This window comes from Agelaius tricolor, unplaced genomic scaffold (genome assembly GCF_023055355.1).
Source record: "Agelaius tricolor isolate 1412-34295 unplaced genomic scaffold, bAgeTri1.0.p SCAF_1, whole genome shotgun sequence".
In the NCBI taxonomy this organism is placed as follows: domain Eukaryota; kingdom Metazoa; phylum Chordata; class Aves; order Passeriformes; family Icteridae; genus Agelaius; species Agelaius tricolor.
Genome location: NW_027269261.1, coordinates 980,960 through 998,065, shown reverse-complemented (window position 1 = coordinate 998,065; position 17,106 = coordinate 980,960). Strand labels below are relative to the sequence as shown.

General features: G+C 40.6%; 1 protein-coding gene across 10 annotated transcripts in view; it reads left to right on the top strand.

The window, feature by feature from the left end:
* PLCB4 (phospholipase C beta 4) overlaps positions 1 to 17,106 on the top strand; it is a 178,212-nt gene that overhangs the window by 16,231 nt on the left and 144,875 nt on the right. For 8 of the 10 annotated variants that reach the window (XM_071438822.1, XM_071439500.1, XM_071439323.1 and 5 more), the window contains exon 2: positions 3,335 to 3,394. The exons of the other annotated variants lie outside the window; for them this stretch is intronic. The gene's annotated coding sequence lies outside the window, so the exon portion shown is untranslated. The remainder of the gene's footprint in view (positions 1 to 3,334; positions 3,395 to 17,106) is intronic. 10 annotated transcript variants of the gene reach the window in all.

The following is a 17,106-nucleotide window of genomic DNA, read 5'->3' as shown; positions in this document are numbered from 1 at the left end:
GCTTTCTCAGCAGCCTCCCAGGAGAGTGAGCGACGTGCAGCAGCGAGGCCCCGGGAGCAGCCTGGCCCAGGCAGGCAGGAGCTGACACCTGCCCTGCTGGGAGGCAGGCTGCTGACACCACATCCCTCACTGGCCTCTCCTGCCCCCAGGTGCCAGAATGACAGGAAATTCTTCTCATTTTCCTCCTGCCTTGTGTGTTTGCCTCCTCTTCTGCTTTGGTTTGGTTTTTTTCCCCTTACTCCTAGATCCTGAAAAAAAAAATACAAAGAAAGAAAGGACCTTTTTAGAAGCTACACATCCAGATTAGGGATATACAGGCATTTCATGTCTGAAAAATGGTAACAGTTGTGTGTCTAAAATTAACTAATGAGCTATGGTCGAAGCTCCTTTCCGGCACAAAATGAGAGAAGGTTTGGTAGATAATGATCATTTCAGTATATTGACAGACTAAAATTGTCATGTTTAAATTAAGTCTCTAATGGTCTTTTCTAAATTGGGTACTTGTACTTTGCTTTTAATTAGAATGAGGCAAAAGGTCCTTATTGGAATTCTAAAGTTATACTCTGGGTAACTCAAGGAGGTGATTATCTGTAACCAAGTGTCCATCAATGGGAAAGTCTTGCAGAAGTGTGTATTTGTCAGGTCATTTTCTCTGAGCATTTCAGAGTGACAGGTGAAAAAGAACCTTGAATGATGGATCCCTCTGCATGAAAACTTGTTTTCTGCTTGCAACTAAAAAGAAAAAAATGCTGTTGACAAGCCCAGAGTCTTGACGAAGGTTCCCCATCCTTCTAAGGGTCGTTATGATTCAGCTGTGTCTTTTGCAAAAGTAAGTCTTTTCCTTGGAGCTTATAAGGGGGGCTAGGTGGTGAAGAGAGAGGAAACCCATGGGGTGTATTTAAGGTGACAGGAAAGGCCAGGTGACAAGTGAAGGAACACCTTGTGCCTTACTGAACACTGGTGAAGAAATGTGTGTTGTGGCCAGGATGAACACTGGCCACATCAGAATTTGATTCCTCTGCACCTGCCCTGGTGTTCAGGTGCAGCTGAAATCCTGTGATATCTAGTTAGGTGTTCAGGAAGTGAGGAACATCAAATTAAAGAGGCAGGCATTAAGGTACTTAAGACTGACTCATTTAAATTTTTTTTCTTTTCCTTTAGAACATGAGAAAAATGAAAATGGTGGGGGTTTTGTATTTTAGCCTTTAACCCAGCTCTGGAACGCAGGGCAGACCTGGGCTGCAGGCTCTGTCCATTCCTCCATCAGTTGTCCTGGTGCTGTGAATTACAAGCTGCTCACTGGTTCTGGGAGTGAGACTGCACTCTGGCTCTGAGTGCTTCCCTCAAAGAATTTACAGGCTCGCTGAAAGGGCCACTGGAGATTTTGGACACAAACAAGCTTCTGAAGAAATACTTAACCGGTGGAAAGACACAGAGAGAGATTTTTGGTATTTGCATAGCTAAAAAGAAACTGATTTTGTTCATTAAATTTATGAGATTGTACTCGTGTGTTTACATGGAACATGAGAAATTTCAGGGCCCAGTGGCAGTTCTGCCCAGAAAGCTGTGGCTGATTAAAACCAGTGGGAAGCAGGTTGTGTTTCTGGAATGTGCATTAGGGCTGCTGGGATGCTCCTGGTTCCAGTGGAGCTGGCTGGATCCCACACTGATGTAACCCTGCTGAAATCTGCCTGCAGTCTGCAGGGGAACAAAAAGGGCTGGGGTGTATCTCTTACTGCACACTAACAGAGCAGTTTGTATGCTTGAAAATAATCTTGTCATGTCTTTATTTTCCCAGCACAGGCCTGTTTTGGACAGGGAGTTTATTTTAGCATGAAGCTGGCTCTAGTTGACCCAGAAGTAAGTGTAAGGATGCTTTTGTGTGAAGCTGCAAAGTTCTGGAGACCCAGAGATATCTTGTCATGTAATTAGGAGCTGCTGAGGGCGGTCTGAAAGTGCACCAGCAAAATGAAAGAGTTGGAGGCTTTGAAAAAATAATTAAAAAAAGAATTGAAATCACTGTGTAGTCTCTTACTAGAAGAGAATGCTGTCAATATTTAATGAGAACAAAGTACATAGCCATCATCCTCTCAGCATTGCTATTTATGATTTGAAACATCTTCTGTTTTAATGGACATTTTTGGCAACTTTGGGAGGATTCAACAGAGGAGGAAACTATTTTCTTTAACTGCCCTCATTGCTGTAATTGTGATTGCTGTGGTTCTCAGTCCCTCTGGTCTCATACTCAGGGTGTTTTATGTGCCATGAGTTTTCAAAGCAAATGCTAGAGCCACAACATGCTCTGGCTTCCCTTGGCTGAGACCCTTGTTTTCTGCAATCTGTTTCTAATATTGAGGTTTTATTTCTCCTTCTCATAAAACTTAAACCTCATAAAACTGAAGAGTATCAGGTCAAATTTAATTCTGTGTATGCACCTAGTGGATATTGAGATGTTCTCAACTTTAGGCTTCAATTTATTTTTTCTATAAAGGAAGAAAGATTTAGCTTGATAGAAGGGAGAAAAATACAGCTTCTGATCTAATGTGTAGGAGCTCTTGATAGAAATTCATTTGAAAAAGCAGCAGTCAATTTCATGTTATTTTCAATAATGCTGAAGACTTGTTTTCTTTTAATAAAATACTGTCTCCTATAAAACATGGATTTCTAATGTGAATTTGGATTTGATTTCATTTTTGAGCACTCATTTTCATTCCTGTTTGTGTAAACCTGCTGCTTTGCTTGCTGGAGGGCTGTTGTGCTCATGTCCAATTTAAGGTCTCACACTTAGGTCTTACAGATGGAAATTATGGGGTTTGTGCCCCTTCCCCTCCAAAGATGGGGAAAACAGGAGAAGTGGGTGCTTCCATCCTTCCAGAGTGTTGGCAAAAGCAATGCAGGAAATACATTCTAGCACTAATAACAATGGCATAATTTACTTTTTACCCAAAGCTGGGATGATAAAGAGGCCTGATTATATGTCTCAAAATAAAATACTTTGTTTTCCCTGCTCCTGACACACTGCTCCATCCTTAGTCTCCATTGTGCTGCTTTCTAGTTTTAAATGTTTTGAAGAATGGGTGCCATGTGTTCTTGTCACCTGCAGCTATGATGCTTCTGCTTAAATAACAGGAATTTCAAAATAAAATGAACTTCAAACGAAAACTCACTGGGCACTCAGTATTTGTTTGCTACAGTGTAAATATTCTGATCCATAAGGAGAAATTATTTCTGGAGGAAAAAGAAGGTCTTGAAGTAGTTTACTGGGATTTTATTAGGTAATTAAATATGAATATGCACAATTAAGGCTTTTCTTTTTCTTTTTTTTTCTTTTTAGGGAAAGGAAGACATTTTCTACAATGTGAATTTCTACGGAACAATTTCTGATTTTCAGAAGGTATGCATTTTCTGTTCTTTTAGTATTTTAAATCTGTTTTGTACTAGATTATCTACTTCCTGTTTAAAATACAATTTACCTTTGCAATGGTGCACTGTCCATGTCATTAGAATGAAAAATGTGTTCTGAAAAAGCAGCGGTTGGGGTTCATGAGAGGAGAGAAGTTATTAGAAATTTAGATCATAACTGCAAATTCAGAGGATGCTGTGCTCTCCTGAAACCAGATATCCTGACATTAAGGAAGTGTGTATGTGTGAGGTTGATCAGACACAGGCAGATGAGGGTATTCATATTTCTCAGAGGCCTTATCTCTTTGGAGTCTAACGTTCTGGAAAGTTTGGATGAGTAGAAATTGTTCTTTGGTGTGTTCCCCCTCAGGCCCAATAAACTCCAGTGATAACCGTGCCTAAACGGCTGCAAAGTCAGTTTAAGTTCTGGAGTCTCTGTGTTCCAGCAGCTTCTTCTCACCTTGTGTTTGTGGAGAACAGGGTTTATTTTCTTTCTTTTAGTACTCAGGGATGGGTCACTTGCATACCAATTTATGTTCTCTTCCTAGTCTGAGTAAAGTTTTACCCATCCCACTGGCATAGAGGATTCCTACCCTATTGGCTTCTGCTGCCTGAAAACCACTTTTCCTCCAGAAGCACCAAGGCAGCACCAAATTCCAATTCCTTTAGCAATCCAGGCCTTGAGCAGGCTCAAAAAGTTGTGACAAGTGTTAGTTTCTGGCTAATACTGACTGAGACCTCAAGCTTAGCTTAGATGAGTTCTTTGATTCCTGTTGTACTGCACAGGTGCAGAGCAGGGCACAGATTTCATGCATGAAGTTTTTGAAGTGATAATGATTAGATGGTGCATTTGCTTTTAATTGTTCTTCTAAAACCACACCTAAATTCATATGAGAGTTCTCCCATGTTGTCTGAAATGAAATCATGTGAGAAATCTCAGATGAGGATTCCAGTTGCTGATGGATCTGCTCTAAAGAGATCTTTAGTAGGAAAATGTAGGGGGATAGAATATAAAATAAAGATAGTGTAGAAAGTAATCTCACCCCTAAGGAGTTGCAGCTGGGCCCATTATCAAAGATTAGGAGCAGGCCTGACTTTAACAGGCCACAGGTGTAACCAGTGAGCAGAAGAGTGCTATAAACCAGTGGGGTGGGTGGGTGAGGAGGGAACTGGAGTCAGTTGGGTGCTTTGTGAAGAGGAAAGGGTCAGTGCTCTGAGGGGCTGCCCATGAGAAACACCAGGAAGGTCTGGAACTCTTGTGACAAGGAGACAGCAGCATGGAACCCCTGCAATGAGATGACAACAGGAAAATTTTATTGCAGAACAAGTCATTGACACCCAAGGATGTGGTTGTGGTGTTTATCTAGAATTGTAGAATTTAGAATTAGAAGTAATATGTTGCAAAGGTTGTAGGCAGTGCTCTACCTATCCTACCTTGGCATTAGTGGTTAAAACAGACTTGTTTCCTTGTTTTCCACTCTTGGATTGTTGGTTTATCCATGTAGTCTGTGCCATAAGCAGTTGGGAATCTGCTGCACTGTGACCTGGTGTTCTGTCACAGTTGGTTTGTTTATTTGTAACTGATAAAAATAATTCTTCTCTGGGCACAAGTACGGTTTAAAATAATTGAAAAAGAAAAAAATAAGCCTACATTGGCCAGAAATAGCTTTCTTGGAAAGTAGAAACTTCTGTAAATATCTTTGTAGAGCAATGGTCTGAAAATACAGATAGGGCTGACTCCTTATCCAGGTGCAGCCGTAGAAACCTTGCTAGTAAGAGACTTAGAATGAATTCCCCTTAATGGCAGAACTGTTGGTTCGTTTGTCAAAAGTGATAAAGGAGTAGGAGATGAATGAGTTTACCTCGAGTGTCTGTTACATTTGATGCTTTCAAAATAAGAGTAAATATTAGAGGGAAAAGCCTCTTTGGAGTTAGTGAAGGAAATTAGGGATGTTGCTTTTCATTTTCCACTGGATCCTCTTTTTAACCATTTCAACACAGCATGAAGAAGGATATGCCATAGGCTTTACACACCATCCTGGAAGTCCAAGACCTCAAAAACTTTGTGAAAAAAGGAACAGCAGATTTCAGAACTCCTGACTTTTTGCATCAAATAAATATGAGGAGAACTTGGCTCCATAACAAAACAAAAGTAGCCCCAGGCAGTCACAATTTGTACAGCCAGTTTTAGGGTCTGTGAACAGCATGCTGCAGTTAGTATTGGTTGCATTGAGGATGCCTGGGAGAGGTTTTCTGGGTAGAAGCCTGTTAAAATATCATATTGTTAAAGATTAAATAGGGCCATTCTTTGCTATCCTGTGTTTCACTACAGTGTGATTCCAGGCAGTATTTCTTCAGGAGATGAGGTCAGGCAGTGCATCCTTAAAGGTTTATTGTGTTTACATAGTGGTGGGTGGGAGGACAGGCCTGTGCAAATGGGAGATGGTGCCTTTATCATAACACATCATTTACCTGTAATCATGTTCCCCTTAGGAGAGCATTAGTCATGTTATTGAATAATCAGGAGCTGCAGGAACTTTGACCCCTCTCCTAGTCTGAAAGAGATTGAGCTGAAGAGAAAACTAGCCAAAGAAAATCTTTTATTTAAAGGTGCTTTCCAGAACTGTGGAAAGGAGACAGGGCTGGATCCCTGTTCAAGTTTGTAGTGTGAAACTGGGCATGATGTTCACTAGGCATTCCTGATTGGAATAATAATTAAAACAATGTACTGTTCCTTGCAGTTAGCTCATTGATTTTATTCATCAACACTTCACAGTTGATTTTTATGGAGGTGAAATAGGATCCCTGTGGTATATTTACAGAATTACAGACCTTTCATGTGAAGGACAGAGTGTCTGAATATTTGGCATGTGCACTTTTGATTAAATTACCTGTGCTCCTGTGGGTACTTGTGTGTCACTGTACTCAATCTCTGAGCTGGGGAGCTGAGAGCAGCATTCCTTGGCCAAACCTTGATGGAGTTCCCTCTGTGTAATCTGCCTGCTGCAATCACAGAAACATTTTTCATTTTGTTTTTCTTGTGCCAGGGTGGAACTCACACCTGCTGAGAATAATTTAGGCTGAGTTTTAGTCCCAAACTATTTGCTGCCTACTCATTATAAGGGGCATGGTAACTGGTCCCAAATGGAAGTGACACGTTATAGGGGAGAGAATAAAGGAAAGCTGCCCTTCTTGTTAGAGACCAAAGCCATTTGCTCAGATTGCTGTTGTCAAAATAAAGAGGTTTTCACTCCTTTTTCACAGCTTTAGGCTGTGTCTCCACTGGATATCTTCTTACTGTTCCTGAAAACATAGCAATTAACATTTTGTGGGGCTATTTTCTACTTGAGCTGGATTTTGCATCCATTTTAGCCATGAATCCCCCAACTGTTCTCTTAATCAGGTCCATTGAATCCTACAGCCTGTCTGATTCTTTTCCCATGTTATCTCTGTTTTCTGGAAATTGAGTCCTTATGGGCCTAAAAACTTATCTGCTGTTCATAAGCAACATGTATAGCTCACTAAGGTGGGGTATGCTCTGAGTTTCCCCTCAGATGGCCAATGTTTTCTTTATAATAAAGTTCTCTTATTCTTAGCACATTTCTAGGTCAGGAATGCTTAAAATATCTTTGGTCATTAAAACTTGGAGTCAACAGTATAAAACAAAAATAGAGAGGCAAAAGAAAAATAAATGAAGCTTACTGCATCCAGATGAAGTATTGTTTTCCAAATATTCCCTGCTGCTTGTGATCATGTTGTTGTCTTTGTGCTTTCCTTTGGGAGACTGTCCTGTTTAATTACAGCAAAATCCAGCATTGTGCAGACATTTATGTGAGAGAGGTGAGCATGGAAGGAGCAGAAAATGTATGTAGTGGCAAAGGTCTCAGCCTGAGCAAGATTGTTGGTTTGGAGAGGAGGCAGAGCCCTGGGAGCTCAAAGCAGGTGATAACAAAAGCATACTGATAATTTATGGCAGTGTGACTGTCTCTGAAGTTTCCTGTACATTTAAACTGACACTTGTGATAAAGAAAACAGAGGCTGGGAGTGAGAAAGGAGACTAATTTCTTGTTCCTGGATGCTTGTTCACACCAAAATCGGTGTGAGGAGTGAATCAGGGGCTGAGCTGGCCCAAAAGCAGACCTGATACATAACATTCTAAAAGGTCATTTCTGGGCTGGAGGAGAGAAGGCTCCAGGGGATCTTACTGCCACCTTTCAATATTTAGGAGGGTCTTGAAGATGAAGACAAACTTTTTAGTAGGGTCTTGTGACAGGACAAATGGCTTTAAATTGAAACTGGATTTATTTAAGGGAGACATAAGGGAAAAATTTTTTACAATGAGGATGGTGAAAAAGGTTTCCCAGTTAGGTTGTGGGTGCCCATCCCTGGAAACATTCAAGGTTAAGCTGGGTTGGTCTCTGAGCAACCTGGTCTAATTGAAGATGTCTCTGTTCATTGCAGGACTAGATGGCATTGAAAGGCTCTTTCCAGCCAAAAGTATTCCATAATTCTGGGATTTTTTTTTTTTTAAATCTGAGTCAGTTTTCATTTTTTCTGCCAGAACAAAAGTTAATGGTGAAAGAATGAGTGACTGGTGGACTTCTGGAGAGGATTCCAAAGTTTACCAGACTGCTGCCTCAAACTGGTCTGTGGTAGGTCTGTCTGAAACCTGAATCATCAGACATTCTAATGCAGAAAAAAGGAGAAAACAAATCTTGGCTCCTGTAAATTTTAGTTGTTTATGGTAAGAGTTGTCTTAGGCTGAGAAAGGTTGTTTTCTTTGTCCGTGTATTTCTTTAAGTGACTGCCTTGTAAAACTGTCCCCGAAGATTTATCTGCCATTCCCCAGGAAGGAGAGACTATTTGCTGTTTTTTGAAAAGATTATGTAAAGAACTAAGTCATAGCATTGTTTTATTCAGAATTTCTATTTCATCAATGCCTGAAGTTAAACCTTCTTCTTTTAAAATGTGTGAAGACCTGATTTTGAATCCAGAAGTGCAGAGTATGGGAAGAGCAGGTCAGAAAACAAGAGGCACAGAGTGGCACCGTGTACTGTTTGGCCTCAATAAAACCTGAAGGAAGTGAGGTTCTTGCAAACCATTTTGTTCTGTGCAGGTTCAGCTCTCTAACACATATTGGGGCTCTTTATGGCTTCTCCTCTCCCCCTTCTTTTCTGTTTTCTGGGTGTTTCCTTAGTGCATGGTATTGGATCCAGGGGCAAACCAGAGCACAAGAGTCTGCTGTAGTTATCCCGAGGAGAGTGTGCAATGGAGAGAGTGCAATAGGAGGGAGTGGAGGAAGGAAACTCTTCCCTTTTGTGTTTCTCAGCCTGCCCAAAGCTGGCATGACTCGGTGCCAGAGCTGGAGGGCAGAGACCTGAGTGACATTCCAGTGTTCCCAAGGGAAACCACTGCAGACACATTCGTGGGATTTTTGCCATTGACTTCACCTGATGCCAATTATGTGAGAAATGGAGAGTGAAAGAATTAGCAGGATGATCTGGAAAGTACAGGGAGAGCTGTGAGATAAAGGCAGCAAAGTAGCAAAAGTGGGAAATGTCATCATAAAACTGTCAGATACAGGAAATACCTACGTGGTGGGAAAGAAAGAGAGAGGTCGTGCACAGCTGAGTTTGGACAAAATGTTTTATTCATTTCTGACTCTCTTCTCCTGTTGAAACTATCTGCCAAGACCTACTATTGATACAGCAAGATTACTGGCCTGTTGGATGCTCTCTTTTAACCTGATGTGTCTCCTTCTGTCACATGAATAGCACATTCATCTTTAACCCTTACTGTTTTCTGGCAAAGCCAAAAAGGAAAATTACTAAATTATTGCCAAAAAACGCATTGTGTTTTTAAAGGAATTTTCTTTTCTTTTCTTCCAGTACTTTAAACTACTTTAAACTGTAAAATTATGGAAAATTCTCTGACTGCTTTTGTGATCTCTGTAGGGGGATAGAATATAAGAAAATAAAGATAGTGCAGAAAGTAATCTCACCCCTAAGGAGTTGCAGCTGGGCCCATTATCAAAGATTAGGAGCAGGCCTGACTTTAACAGGCCACAGGTGTAACCAGTGAGCAGAAGAGTGCTATAAACCAGTGGGGTGGGTGGGTGAGGAGGGAACTGGAGTCAGTTGGCTGCTTTGTGAAGAGGAAAGAGTCAGTGCTCTGAGGGGCTGCCCATGAGAAACACCAGGAAGGTCTGGAACTCTTGTGACAAGGAGACAACAGCATGGAACCCCTGCAATGAGATGGTAATAATATGGAGGAGCAGTATTTGGTTGAATGTAAAAAAAAATCTGTAAACAGATGCTAATCAAAGGCAAAACTTCTCAGTATTGTCTGGCTTTCCCAGAGCTTGCTTTTGTTCTACTGTTTGTATCTAATCTGTTGTAATTTTGCTCTTAAAAGGAGTGTTGCAGTGGAGAGCAGGGAGTGTGTGTGTGATGGAGTCTGCCCACTGCAGCTGCTTACCCAAACTAATCCCTTTTGATCACAGTACCTGTGGAAACTGTGGGCTGAGAAGGTGGCACGTGCTGTTCCACATCAGAATCATTTCTTGGAGGCAATGGAAATACCTGTGGCAAATTGAATTGACATTCAAAACTTCATTTATAATCGTGGTTATTATGATTTCCTCTTTCTCTGTGTACATATTTGGGATCTGCTAAGTGTAAATTTTCCACGCTCGACAGGTTGCTTAAGCCAGAAAAGTAGGAAATAACTCCCAAAAGAACTGCTGCCGGATCTCTGAGGCACGTATTGAGCTGTTTGAGCTGAAACACAGTGTGTGAGAGGTGCTGTGCCAAGTTTTGAAAGGTACAGTATGTGGAGTGATGAGACTGCTGTCTCGTTATTTTCTGTACCCAAAGGGTAGAGACAGACAAACAGGGAATGTTGTTTATTGCTTAACGACACACCTGCCACTTTTCAGTTATTTATATTTTAGCTGTTGTTTCTTCCCCTCAAAACTAATGAGACTTGGTAAACATAGGAATGAAAAGTAGCAAGCAAATCTACTGCAATTTCATAGCTGCACTTTTTGCTCTGTGACCGGTACCAGGCTGAGAACTCAGATCAGAAACACAATCATTTGCAGTTAGCAAATGGGAGGACATCTCTGGGGCAGCTGTAGATACTGCAGGTATTTCTTGTGCTGAGGTATGCACTGCTTTTTCAAGATCTGCAGCACCCCTTTCTTAGGCATTTGTACATTTTTGTACTCTTGGGAGACTTTGACCGTTTGTGCTTGGTTTGCAGTGGGTGTGTTTGTAAATGACCTCACTCACCTCTTTATATCAGATGGTCCCACGTGTGTATCCAGCTCCTGGTCGTGAACATTTGGCCACGCAAGTCTGTCTAGAAGTCTTTTGGGTCTGTCTTTCTGAAAACCAGCAGGATTCCTTTTTTCTCTGCAGGCCTTTATGGTCGGCTTTTGTGCCACACATGTAGTGAGCAGCTAGCTAGATATTCTGAAAAATCAAAAAAATAAACTTCTGTGGTTTAAAATTATTTTTCTTTTGGCCCATGTCTTAATTGAACAATTTGTTGCCTGGATTCTACAGAATCTTTTTTTCTTGTTAAGTTGTGTTTAAACACAGTTGGTGAACTGGGAAGCTTACCCTTTTAAAATGTTAAGCAGTTTGAGGCTGTTTCCAGGTGCGCATTTTGAAGGAAATCAGAGGCTTTCCTCTGCTCATCACTGACGTATCAACATGGAGGCTCTTTATTGTCTCATAATGTGCAGTCAGTTTTTTCATTGTTAATACTCATCTGTGTTAGTTTGCACTGATGTGCTGTGAAAGTGATGGAATATTGGTGGGAGGGCGGGTGTCCTGTCCTCTGCCCAGTGAGTGTGTTCAGCAGTTTTGGCTTGGCTGTGCTTTCCCTGTCCCTTCTGTTCCTGGCACTTCCCAGGAGCTGGCAGAGGTGACCCAGGAGAGCAGGAGATGATGCCATTGAAGGCACTGCCTGTGGTACTGCAGCAGAAGGTGCTGGAGTCAATATCATAAACCCAAGCTCTCTGACAGTTTACTGCTTATCTTTCCTCTGCCTTTTTTTTTCTTTAAGAACTGTGTCCAGAACATGAGGTTTGTTTCCTTATCTTGAGTATTTTTGTTAGCACTTGATGTGACTTGATGTAAACAGTGTGAATTCGAGTCAAGTGGTTAAATGTTAAAACAGCTTCCCACATGTGTTGGTTTACTGCCAGGGAAAGAAATACAGCAGAAATGCTGTATTTAACCACTAATCAAACATTTGTTATTGTTGAAAGAATGATCTGACAAGGATGGAGCTGGACTAAAATGTACAGGTTGTATTTCATGGAAGGGGAAAGCTTTATTAATATTTGAAGAATGGCTTTAATTAGTCTGACTGTTGGTAGGTGTGTTCATTTTCTCAATGTACATCTGATATAGCATTTTTCACCAACTTATAATTGGCAGTTTCCCATAGGAAATAATCATTATTGGTATTATAAAAGTACTTTGTATCTATCACATTTGGGAAATGAAAGTTTTGCAAAGGTCAGAATAAAGTGTGCCCCCAATTATGCTAATAACTCATACCACAAATGATCCACTAGAAGGTTTAATAGCTTGGTAGTCCTCCTTAGATTTTCTGAGAACAGGAAGAATTAATATTACATTTTGACACTTTACAGAAAGGTGAAAAAAGTAATCTTCCTTCTCTCTAGCTTTGGAAGTTTGTACCTGAACTCTCTTAGTTGCTTGAAGATCTTGAAATGTTGGGTGGGTTTCAGTTAGGATTTCTTAGGTGTTTTTATTAAGAATTCTTTTTAAAAGCATTTTGTTCCTCTTCACACTTTTTAAAAGTCATTACTTTTTCTTTTTTAATGATCCCATGGTTGCATGGTATGTAGCATGTTCTGACATTTGGAGTTATCTCTAAGTTTGATTTGGAATTTGACAATAAAGTCCAATCGACTGATTCTTTTGCTAGATTGCTGAAGTAATTTAAATTAATAACTTGGTATCAAATATTAAAAGTTATTTAAAGACCTCTTCAAAATGAAAATTTTACTGCAAACTAAATTTTAAGTTTGCTTTTCACCTCCCAAAAAGAAAAAGAAAATCCGTAGCTTCCTTTGAGGGGTATTGCACATCTGTACTCAACACCAAAGATTGGAGTACCTAAGCCATCCAGAGGTTTTCCAAGTGTCACAACAAATCTTCAGGATAGAATTAGTTAGAAATTATTGGATACTGGGTTTTCTTGTGTAGCATATCCACCAGAGAGATTTCCTTAGAGCCAGAGTCCGTGTTGCTTGAAATGGCTTCTTCTGTTTGTCATTTTGTGGCTGAAACATTACTAAAAGGCTAGATGGGAAGATTTACTCCGGAGAGTGATTATCCTAATAGTGCCACGGTTCCTGGGCATCTCCTGAGTTGTTAAAGAACCCATCAGGAGAGCAGTCTGAGAGCTAACATTTGCAAATGTCTGCAAATTGAGTTATAAATGTCTCTGGTAAACAAAATGTTTGCTACACTGTCAGCTCCACTCCGAGGTCTGGCTGTGCCAGGTACCTGCGGTTTGTAAGATACTTTGGGAAAATATAAAAGCTCAGATATAAAAATAAATAGCTCAGATTCATTCATCTCACGGGGTTTTTAAGTGTAGAAACATTTTTCCTTGCATTCTTTACTTGAAACTCTTGTCCCTTTTCCTGTGTTTCTGTAAGCTTTACTTAACCAGAGATGCAGATGGTTTATTGCTCCTTTTAGAGGAGCTGTAAATGGGGAATATTGACAAGTCTGGCACTGAAACAGGAGGCTGTTAGAAATTTGCTTACCCTGATTTGATGGGCTGCACTGGGAGAGCTGCTGCTTCTGCTTCACTGGAGGTGTTGTTTTGCTGCTTGCAGAGATCAGGGCTGTAGCAGGACTGCCTTCATAAAATGTCTCTCACAGAAATGTTCCTTGAGGACAATTCTTCAGGCAGCATTGCCAGCAAGGCCTTTCTTGCACAAACATTTCTGTTTTGAGCATCTTCTGGTGCAGTTGGCCACATGTGTAAATAAAGAGAAGGATGGGAGCAGGCTGTTGGTAGAATTTTAAACTTGGTTTTGTCCTCCTGGGAATAGTTTTTTCTGTTTTGGCATTTCTTTATTTTTCCATTGTCAGTTGTGATAAATGCCTGATGCTAAGTGCAGAGACTCTTGGTCTTGGCTGTTTTTTTATACTCAAGTTCTCTCCACAGACAAATTACTCTTCTTCAGCTTAAACACCTCAGTTCAGTAAAGGGACATTATTAACTCCAGTCAAGCTGGTTTTACCTAGGAGATTATTTCTATGCAAATGCTGTGAGGAAGGGATAAAGGCAAATTTGCCAAAGCTACCTGGTGAAGCTCATGCACGTGATTCCATGAAGGATTCTGTTTTTCATAGCCTACTACAGACTGCATGGCACAGTCCAAAACACGTTTTCCAGAGCAAATCCTGATTTTTGAGCATGGGGCACACAAAAGAAGGTGAAATTAGGGTCCAAAAGTAATTTTATTCAGCATATGTAGTGAAGTACATGGCAGTATTTATATTGGATTAGGTGTGCACTGCACTCCTTTCTCGACTATGGTTTCATTAAATGTTCAAAATGGTGTGGATTTTATTCCATAGCTGTGTGAACAATTAAATCCTCTGAAATTTTTCTGACTGTCCTAATTTTTTTTCTTCCATCTGAAGCTTTGCTAATGGAGGTCTCATCACTCTGCCAGAGAGTCAGGTATGTCTCCTGATGGTACTTGTGCTTTTAGACCAATGGGGACAAAGTGATCCAGTTTTTCCTTCCTTCCAGGTACAATTATGGGTCTCAATATAATAAAAATAAAATGATTGAATATCTACAGAGGTTCATATGGCATATTTTCCATTTATTTTAAGTTGGGAAGCTAAAATATCTTAATTGACAATCCCATAAGGTTTATTTTTTTATGAGCTCTCTTTTCTCTCTGCGGTTTTACATTTTCAGGGTATTGCTAATTCTGTAAATTTAGCTATCAGAGTATTGTAATTTAAGGCCAAATCCTTCTCACAGTTGAAAGAAAAAAAATGAATTGGTTTTATTGGAATAGAATCAGATTTAAGGGGCAGAGCCTGAATAGTTTTTAATTATTCTAATCCCTGGACAGCTTTTCAGCCAGGACACTTCACAGGCACTAATAACATTTTATATCAGTTGAGTTTCCCCTGATGTAAAATATAAAGATCATGAGTTTGCTGTATAGCTTGCTAACATCAGTGGGACCAGTTTTTCCAGCTGTATGACCAGGCTCTAAGAAAGAAGCTGTATAAATTTGTATTGTGGTGCTTTTGTGGAGTTTTTTACTTGTTTTTCTTTTGACCTTTCTTTCCCATGGGTCACTTCAGTTTATTAACTTAGTTGGCAACTGTTGATAGGATCAGGTCTTTTCACAAAGTCTTGCAGCTCCTGTGGCAGGTTGTGGTTGAAATGCTTTATTTGGGTGCTTGAGTGTCTCATGTTCATATCTTGCACTGATGTAGGAAGGCAGAGCATCAGAAAAGTGATGCTGGTCAATCACAGCAATGATTTTCTTCTCAACAAGCAGTTCATTCTTTAACCAGGCAAGTGTTGCCATTCCCACTCCAGCTGTACTCAGCAATTTCAAGAAGTGGCAAGGTTTTGTTTGTCAATCAGCAAACAAGCATGAAAAGAAAAACTGTGGTGGGGCACAGGACTGTGGTAATGGGTCGGGGGTTTGTGTGACTCTAACATGCCAAATTACAATTCCATTTCTTGAAAGATCTAAAGAAATGTGTCTCAGGGGCTTACCTTGAATTAGCATGGTTGCAGATAGTCTTGCTGTTCTCTTCTCCATTTGGCTTGAAAGAGAAGAAATATTTATAGTCTGCTTTTGTTTAAGAGAACCCTTAATTTGCCCTGTAACAGAAAACACAAAAAATGAGGAAGCTGGTTTAGGTCCTCTTGTTAGGTGGCAGAGGAGATTTTGTCCCTTTCCATGCATGTGCAGAAGGACACAGAGAAGTTCCTCCCCTGTGGCTTCTCTAATGAGCTCTAACACAAAGCTAAGCAGGTTAGCATTTCTGCACCCTGTTCAACTAAGGAAATCATGTGGTCACTTCTTTTTACCCTATTCTGCTTTTAGCAGGGGGTACAAAAGTGAATGATGTACTTACTTGCTGCTGTGAGAACAGATGAAATTCCTGATCTTCCTTTAGCGTGAATAGGAGCATTGCTCTCCTAGTTTGGGATGCCAGAATTTCACCAGCTGTGCCTACTGGCTGCAGAAGTTAGAACTAATTAAAAGCTAATTCTAGGTTGCCACTGGACTGATGCTGCTGGAAGTAGTTGCTGGCCTTGCCATGGATAATGTGTTTTCCATCACAAGTGGGTTCTTCTCTCTTGCTGTTGCTGCCCGGGGCGCTGCTCAGCCCTGTGCAGTGAGGTGCTCTCCATGCTGTATCCATTTGCTTTTGCCATGATGGGAGATGTTACAGGCCACTCCCAGGGGACAGTGAGTTAGAGCATTGCTGCAGAATTGCTGAATAACAGGGTAGAGCAGTGTGTAGATAAACATCTTTTGGAGTCGCTGGGGTAGATGTGTTGGACCACAACAGTCAGTGTTCAGAACTAAATTAAAGGTCAGCAAAACACAGAGCTCCTTCAAAAGTCCAAAGCACCACGTGCGTCTGACTGTGTTTTGTTTCTGGAGACATAAAAAGAGATGTTCCACACCCAGAAAAGTAGCAAAGAAACAGCATTTGCCATGCCATCTAAAGGGTGTGAAAGGGAAACCCATGAATCTTACACCCCTAATTTTGATTTTTGTGCTGATATTCAGCATACAAGTGGTTATGATGTAAAATCGAACCATGGCATGTACCATGTTGTGCAGAGGAAGGAAATAGGTTTTTTTAACATTTTTTTTGCTGCTAATGATTAATGTTTCTTAAAAATAACTCAAACCAGGACACATCAAACCTAAAATGGTGAGCTTGGAATCTCTGTGTGGGCTGTCTGAGTCCAGCTCCTGTCTCACAGTAGGCCCATGTATGTGTGAGTATGATAGGTAAGGAAGGGCTGAAAATGGAACTGCTGCATCCTTCTTGATGGAAGGAGTGAATGCTGCTCTGCAAAGACTCTTTGTGTAGATCATAGCCAGAAAAATGTCACGTGGTGTTAAATGTGTGTGTGTATGTGTATATATATGTATAAATGTGTTTGTGACCCATGATCTGTTTTTATCTCAAGTCCACAGCATGTCAGACATGGATCTGAGTTTTGTGTGTGGATAAGAGCCCTGGGGGTTATTGTGGTGCTCCTACCATTTCCTTTGCTCTTTCTCTCTTTGCTGACAGATGCAAACATCTTGTTCTTCTTCCCTCAGTTTCCCCTTTCTCCTACAGCACATCAAAGAATAGGATGTGCCCTTTCCACAAAGGCTCCTTGGATAATGTGAAGCTGAAGGATATTTAGTAACCAAAGAGGAAAAGCTGGAAAGTTTTAATTCAAATAGTCTTTGGCTAATATGGAAGAAAATGTGTAGTGCAGGCTTATCTAACAGAAGGAGCTGTGCTGGTCAGTTGTTGCATAAAGGGAGTGTGACTCAGTGGCTGATGCTTTCCACAGTATTTCACTAGTTCCAAGGTATGATTTCTTAAGAACTTCATTTGGCAGCACTTAAAAATTCTCCCTTATAAT